The sequence below is a fragment of the Talpa occidentalis genome, unplaced genomic scaffold (genome assembly GCF_014898055.3).
Source record: "Talpa occidentalis isolate TD23 unplaced genomic scaffold, MPIMG_talOcc4v2.1 talOcc4.7, whole genome shotgun sequence".
In the NCBI taxonomy this organism is placed as follows: Eukaryota; Metazoa; Chordata; class Mammalia; order Eulipotyphla; family Talpidae; genus Talpa; species Talpa occidentalis.
This window is the reverse complement of record NW_023605083.1, coordinates 29434829-29443219: the sequence shown is the minus strand read 5'-3', so window position 1 is coordinate 29443219 and position 8391 is coordinate 29434829. Positions and strand designations below refer to the sequence as shown.

General features: G+C 36.7%; 1 pseudogene; it reads left to right on the top strand.

Moving 5' to 3' along the window:
- Positions 1-5877: 5877 nt before the first annotated feature.
- On the top strand, positions 5878-6968 carry LOC119232563 (periphilin-1-like; annotated as a pseudogene).
- Positions 6969-8391: the final 1423 nt, after the last annotated feature.

The following is an 8391-nucleotide window of genomic DNA, read 5'->3' as shown; positions in this document are numbered from 1 at the left end:
GCCATACTCTCTGTGTGTTGAGGGACACAGTCAAACTTCACCTTGGATCTTTCCTGTCTTACCTTCCTGTGTGAAATTGATCTCAGTTCTCCTGCGTCCCTCTTTATTCCTCTCTTCCTATCACTTGTAAGGGGCTAAGAGGGTAAAATGTGCAACCAAGTCATTTTTCTTGCTTTTGAAAAAACACTAGTAATGTGGAATGTGGTTGAAATTAGATAACAGATGGAATTAGCACACAGGCTACTGAAAAGGGGAAAAATCTTATGTGTTGAGGAATAAGAAAGGTGAAGGAAATTCTATAGGGACTATATCTGAGAGGGGGGTAAGCAGATATTGTTTAAAAATGAACAATGATGTAAAATATAAATAATTTAAAAATAAAAATATATTCCCCCCTAAAAAAAAGAAAGGTAGAAATATGTGGAAAATAGGCTTAATAAAAATAATATAGAACTATGTTATTTTTATTTCATAAATACACTATAAAAGCAATTATGTTGTTATTTATCACAATTCACTCAAATTATCTTCAAAACATATGGCACAATTTGGAAAGCACCTGTAAGGAGTAGAAAGGATTTATAATGAAAAGTCGTTGCTACATTATAATGCCCAGTAATAGGAAAATGGTTAAGTAAATTATTGTATCTCATCTAATGTCCTTAGCTATTAACAGTGATGTTACTAGGGAATTTATAATGATGTGACAAACTTTACAATACTATTTTAAAAACAAGATGGGGATCTAGGGATATGATATTTTCTTAATGATGAAAATGCATAAAAATTTTAAACAAAATTGCAGAAATGTTAACAGTGGTAGCCTGGGGACTTCTGGTTTATTGCTGATATATTTTTTCTGTTTCATTATATTCTTCCAATATCTACAACCATGAAAATAAATAAGGCTTCTTGATGAAATAGAAAAGCAAAAGATTTTAGAAGTATTTTCAAGTGACCAGCGAGGAAACAAAAAATCCTTCTGGCTACATGGAACTTGCCATTGTTGCAAGTTAATTGATTTGGTGCTCTTTCTGTTTAGATAAAGTCAGTAGATATCAGGTAGTGACTGTAGACTTAAATATCATGTTATCATAGCAACAGGAAAAATAACTGGAAAAGTTATGCAACAAAAAATTTCCACTGATATATCAAGAAAAGACACACTAGAATTTACATAAGGCATGTGTCTCACAGATTAAAATATGATGTTACTTACTTGTAAAAACAATCATATCAGTCAGTTAAATAATTTGAAATCAAATATGAATAATATCTTAATGCATTTGCTGTGATCTACTTTCTTATACTTTGATATAGAATTACCCTTGTCTAAAGAACCACATGGGTCATTCAGAAATTCAGGAAACAGCTATCAAATATCAGTTCATTCTTTAAAAGCTGTTAAAGTACTAGGTTTGGAGGGCCTCCCCCGGTGGCCCAGCGGTTGAGCGCTAGGCTGCCAGCAGCCTCTGCAGCGCCGGTTCGATCCCCGGCCACGGGTGAGGGTCCCACATGGTGGGCAGACCTCTCATGCTGCCCGCTGCTCCCCTCAGCAGTGTATTTCATCAGTCTGCCTGTTCTGTTCCCAGATCTGGCTCTGGTGAACCCTCTCACCCTCCGTGCTTTTGACTGTACCCAGTGCTTGTATAAATAAATAAATCTTAAAAAAAAAAAAGTACTAGATTTGGGTATTCATATCAGTAAGCAATGACTTAGATTATGTCAAAAGTAAAGATATTACCTCTTCATTTCTTATTTAAAATGTTTTCTTTCTTTTATTTATTTTTTTAAAAAGATATATTAATTTATTTATACAAGCACTGGGTACAGTCAGAAGTGAGGGAGGGTGAGAGAATTCACCAGAGCCGGAGCAGGGAGCAGAGCAGGCAGAAGGACCGAAGTACACTGCTGAGGGGAGCAGCGGGTGGCAGGAGAGATCTGCGCGCCATGTGGGATCCTCCTCCGGTGGCCCCGGGAGCAGCTGGGGATCAAATGGGCGCTGCAGAGGCTGCGGGCAGCTTCGCAGCCCCTCGCTCAACCGCTGCGCCACCAGGGAGGCCCATAAAATGTTTTATTTCTTTTAAATAGACTCATTAAGAGCAGCTTTAGGTTGACAGAAATATTGAACAGAGCATTTCCACATTCCTATATACTTCTTTCCCCACACATGCAAGCTTACTCCACTCAAAACATCCTATCCAGAGAGGTGCATTTGTTACAGTTGTTACATTGACATGCCATTATCACCCAAAGTTGTTTGCTTATATTCGGGATCATTCTGGGTGCTATGCCTCTGTGGATTCCAACAAATATATAGCCATATGTATCCACCATTCTGGTATTACACAGAATAGTTTCACTGCACTGAAACCCTGTGCTTTGCCTATTCATCTCCGTTTCTCTAGCCCCTGGCAATCTGGAAGTTACTGATCTTTTTTCTGTCTGCATAGCTTTGCCTTTATCAGAATGTCACATATTTGGAATCACTCAGCTTATAGTCTTTTTAGACTGGATTTTTCTCAGTCTAAATATACATTTAAGGTTCCTCTAAGTCTTTTCTCATGGTTTGGTAACTCATTTCCTTTTTTATACTGAATAATGTTTCATCATCAGAATGTACCACGGTATATCCAGTCAACTATTGAAGGTCATCTTTGTTACTTCCAAGCTTTGGTAATCATGAATAAAGCTGCTATAAATGTGTTCAAGTTGGGTTGTGTGGACCTAAGTTTTCAACTCTTTTGGCAAATGCCAATGAGCATAATTGCTAGACTGTAATTCTGTGATAAGATTATATTTAGTTTGTTAAGAAGTTGCCAAACTATCCTTCAAAGTGACTGTAATATTTTACATTCTCACCAACAGTGAATGAAAATTCCTGTTAGTCCACATCTCACTAACATTTATCGCTATGTGTCTGTTGGATTTTGACCATTCTTATGTATGCACATCTCATTGTTTTCCTTTATAATTTCCTGTTTTATGACATATGGCATCTTTACATATACTTATGTGTCATGTTTATATCTTCTTTGATGAGATATCCAGATTTTTGGTGCATTTTTTTTTTTTCTATGAATTCTTAAATTATTAAATATTTTCATCTAAAACAAGCCAGATAAAGAGCTTATGCACCCCTCCAAGCATTATTACTGCAGATAACATAACTCTGCTTCAAGTTTCAAATGTGCTCAATTCAATCTTCTGTAACACATTTCATACTTTTTTTTTTTTTCAAAGATTTATTTATTTATTTATTTATTTTTTAAATATTAAATTTTATTTTTATATTCCCCCATACAATTGCAAACGCCCCATTCTGACCCCAATCCTTCCCCTCCCGCCCCCCACCCCCCAAAAAGTGTCTCTGGTTCATAGTTTTTAGTTGATTTTGATTTTCACTTTCTAATATTCATTTTCCTGGTCCCTTATTTAAGTTTTCTAGATTCCTGCTATGAGTGAGACCATCCGGTATTTTTCTTTTTCTTTTTGGCTTATTTCGCTGAGCATGATCCCTTCCAGTGCCATCCATGTTGCTGCAAATTGCATGTGTTTATCTTTTTTGAATGCTGAGTAATATTCCATGGTATATATGTACCACATCTTCTTGATCCAGTCATCTATTTTTGGGCATTTGGGTTGTTTCCAAAGCTTAGCTATTGTAAACAGTGCTGCTATAAACATAGGAGTGCAGGTGCTCTTTGGAATTGATGTTTCTGTGTCCTTTGGGTAAATACCTAGGAGTGGAATTGCTGGATCATATGGAAGCTCTATGTTTAGTAGGTCCAGAAATCTCCACACAGCTCTCCATAGTGGTTGGACCAGTTTGCACTCCCACCAACAGTGCACAAGAGTTCCTTTTTCTCCACATCCTCGCCAACATTTGTTGTTGCTAGTTTTTTTAATATGTGCCATTCTCACTGGTGTGAGATGGTATCTCATGGTAGTTTTGATTTGCATTTCCCTGATTACAAGTGATGTTGAACATTTTTTCATATGTCTGTTGGCCATTTTCATTTCCTCTTCAGAGAAGTTTCTTTTTAGCTCTTCTGCCCATTTTTTGACTGGATTATATTCTTTGTTGTTGCTGAGTCTCATCAGCTCTTTGCAGATTTTTGTGATCAGTCCTTTATCATTAGTGTTGGGTGCAAAAATGTTCTCCCAGTTGGTGGGGTTTCTCTTTGTTTTTGTTATTGTCTCTTTTGCTGTGCAGAAGCTCTTTAATTTGATGTAGTCCCAGCTGTTTATCTTTCTCTTCACTATCACTGCTTTGGGTGATGTGTCTGTAAAGATGTCTTTGATGTGCAAATCCCGTAGTGTTTCGCCTATATTTCCTTCTATGTATTTTATGGTTTCAGGTCTTATGTCTAGTTCTTTAATCCATTTTGAGTTGATTTTTGTGTATGGTGTGAGGTAGTGGTCAAGCTTCATTCTTTTGCATGTAGCGACCCAGTTTTCCCAGCATTTTGGTGCATTTTTAGATGAGGTTTTCTTATTGTTGAATTTTAAGAGAACTTTATATATTTTGGCTGATAGCCTTTTACTGGATATGTTTTTGCAAATATTTTCCCTCAGACTCCTGCTTTTCATGTATTATTTCTCTTATAGATTGTGCCTTTGATGGTGTGTCTAAAAGGTCACTGCCAAGCTTAAGATCATCTAGATAGTCTGTTATTTCCTTGCTTTTTATTGTTTAGCATTTTACATTTAGGCCTATGATCCATGTAGAATTATCCCTTGGTATAGGCATAAAATCTATGTCCAGATTAATATTTTTTGCACATGGATGTCCAATTGTTCTAGCACCATTTGTCAAAGGGTTTTTTCCTCCACCGTATAGTCTTCGTCCCATTGTTGAAGATGGGTTGACTATATTTGTCTGTCTCTGGACTCTAGTTCATTGATCTCTGTCTATTCTTTACCAATACCACACTGTATTGAAGAGACAGTACATTTAAAACTACCAGGAGGTAGAGATCTTTGTACCTAAATACATGTATTTTCTACAAAATAAATGTGTTCTTGAAGAACATGTTTTTCTAATATTGAAATAGTTCTAATGTTCTAGAGAGTTTTAATGTTGGAAAAAAAAGATGGGGTTATAGAAAAATATACTTAGTAGCAACAGTTGGATTTCACTATAGCTAATTATACACAAATTTTTGTTTCTGCAAGAATAGACTTGAAATAAATAATTGGAATGATAGTAGATTGTTTTATTTATTTATTTTTAAAGACTTAATTATTTATTTATTTATACAAACACTGGGTACAGTCAGAAGTGTGGGAGGGTGAGAGAATTCACCAGAGCCAGAGCGGGGAGCAGAGCAGGCAGAAGGACCGAAGTACACTGCTGAGGGGAGCAGCGGGCAGCAGGAGAGGTCTGCATGCCATGCGGGACCCTCCTCCAGTGGCCGTGGAGCAGCCGGGGATTGAACTGGTGCTGCAGAGGCTGCGGGTAGCTTTGCAACCTAGCACTCAACCGCTGGGCCACCGGGGAGGCCCAGATTGTTTTCTTTTGTGTGTGTGTATGGTCTTATTTAAAGTCACTCTCCAAAAATGTGTGTAAGGAAAAAGAGATGAAGAAAGAAAAGTGTGATTTTACTCACCACAATTCTGGAATAATTTTTCTAAGAATTGTTAAGAATAAAACAGTTTGGGAAAAGATTGAGAATTTAATAATAGTGGCTTAGAAACTGTTTTAAGTATTTTATCTTTTATTTGACTTGCTCTATAATAAAGGTAAATATATTAAGCTGTTTTATGTGACCCTTTCTTGGTGATTAAATTTTAGTAAAGAATGTTATTCAGGGGCCGGAAGCATGGCGACAAGCAGACAACTACCTTTATGGGGTCTCCCCATGGCCCAGAGTCATGGTTCACAGAAGAGATGTAATGTGGTCTGAGGGACAGTATGATTAGAAAGATTTCCAAGAGAATGAGTACCTCCTTGAAGTCATCCCAGTGATGGCTACCATAGAGTAGTTAATATTGTGCCAAAGAAAACACCACCACTAGGCAGACTTGGTGAAGGAAGCTACAGTAGATAGTATAATCTTGTTCATTACCGAGACCATGATGAGGAGTGGTTTTTCTTATGATTGAAGAAGTGGTCCACCTCACAGAGGAGATGAATCTGGCTATAGGTGGACAAGAGATGATCATTCTGCCAGCCAAAAGCCTGATTACAGGGATATAAAAGATGGCTTCAGAAGAAAAACTTCTACTCTTCCCATTATGTTAGGGAATGGTCTCCTTATAAAAGACTCCTTTTTTCAGAGAATCACCTGTAGGATGAAAGGATTCTCCACATAGCAGATCTGGCTCCAGTGTCAGCAGTAGAAGCTACTCTCCAGAAAGAAGTAAATCATTCCCTTTTCACAAGTCTCAACATAGAAGTGAAGAAAGCTCTGTTCAGTCATTGAAAACGTCGAGAGACATTTCACCTTCAAGTTCTTCAGCAGTTCCTTCATCAAAGGTGTTAGACAAACCCAGTAGGCTAACTGAGAAGGAACTTGCTGAGGCTGCAAGCAAGTGGGCTGCTGAAAAACTGGAGAAGGTGGATGAGGGAGCCTTACCTGAAATTTCTGAGTATGAGTCAGTCTCCATGGCACCATTGTTCATTGACCAGCCAGAAGAAACTGAGTCCAATGAACAGATGGCATAGAATTATTTGAAGACAGTCAGCTAACCATTCGTTCTAAAGCAATAGCATCAAAAAACCAAAGAGATTGAACAGGTTTACCGACAAGACTGTGAAACTTTCGGGATGGTTGTGAAAATGCTGATTGAAAAAGATCCTTTGTTAGAAAAGTCCATACAATTTGCATTGAGACAGAATTTACATGAAATAGGTAAGTGGTTTGTTGAAGAACTGAAGCATTTTGTTGCAGAGTACGACACCTCTAGTCAAGATTTTGGAGACCCTTTGTAGAAATTACTTGCTGAGGAAAAAAAGAGAACGTTTCCAGATTCCCCCCCACCCAATTTTGCATTAAATCCTTAATATATGGAATTTTGTGATGAAGAGAAATAGCCTAAGCTATTTTATCTACTTGTAGAGCCACCCAGTCCATACGTATCGCCCCTCCTGACCCTCTAAAGTAGTGGGTCAATTAATTTTTAAACTTTGAAAAAGCAGTCGTGGAGGACAGGACTTACTCATGGTCTGTCATCTTCCATGGATTGCAGGCATTAGCTTGGCCACACTAGTGTAATTTATAGGTTAGAGATCATTCCACTTGAATGTTTTCAGTCTTTTTCATTTCAGATCCAATGATACCATATGACATGTTAGAAGTTTGAGTTGTGGCATTTTTGACTTGTTGCTTGCTTATCTTAGGCTTTGTCACTTCAAGAGTATTTAAGTATACTATCCAAAAAAACTTGAGTACTTTGGTATCTTAGAGAATATTTGTTTTGAGAATGATTCTCATTGTGATAAAAAAGAGCACTTACATTTCTAGAAGATACCTCATAATAAAATTCTGTTTACTGAAAAAATAAAAAGAATGTTATTCAGGATTTTATACTACACTTGATATCTGGGAGAATGTCTGGTCCACTGGAGGTGATGTAGTTGAAAGATAGATTCCTAATAGCTAAAGTCACAAGAGACTGATTTATAAGTTTTAATGCCCACTCATTAATTTACATTGGGACCAACATTTAACACAATAGTTGGATCAGTTAACTATGCAAGACACTCCCTTTGGATTAGTAGATGTACTCTAGTGGCCAAATTATAGATAGGAAACTTGTTTGGAGGTTATGAAATTAGAGCAACGGGAATTGAATATTAACAGATATTTCTTTCCAGCTAGGAGAGTCTGATAATTTATACTTTGTCCCTCCAGGGAATTTTCGATTGTTAGAACCAGAGATGTTGCCCAGATCTCCCCTTAAAATTGTTTATCTTACTACTTTCTGTAGATCATTTCAGGCTACTATATTACATACCATCACTGAATTATTCTTCATAGAATATTATTTCCAAGATTATGTCTTATCTCAGGTTTGTTTTATTCCTGGTTAATTCTGCTGACAGTTTATTTTTTAGAGGAAGTATCTCTCTACCTGAAAATAATAATGTAAGATGGGTTACAAGACATGTAGCTATTGTGTATTGATTCTTACCTCATTTAGTTTCAGAGATGAACACGCTTTGACTTAGAATTCTATCCTGTTCTTTTGTTTCTTTCCCTGCAACAGCTTTGATGATCGACTATGTAGTATGAATTTTAAATTTTATTGTTGATTTACAAATATCAAAATGGAAACAATGAGTTCAATATTCAAGATGCCTTTTTCCTAAATTGCTTATTAAATAGTGTGTTATTCATATGAATATTATTTCAGGATTACAACAAAATTGTAAGATCAGAAAGT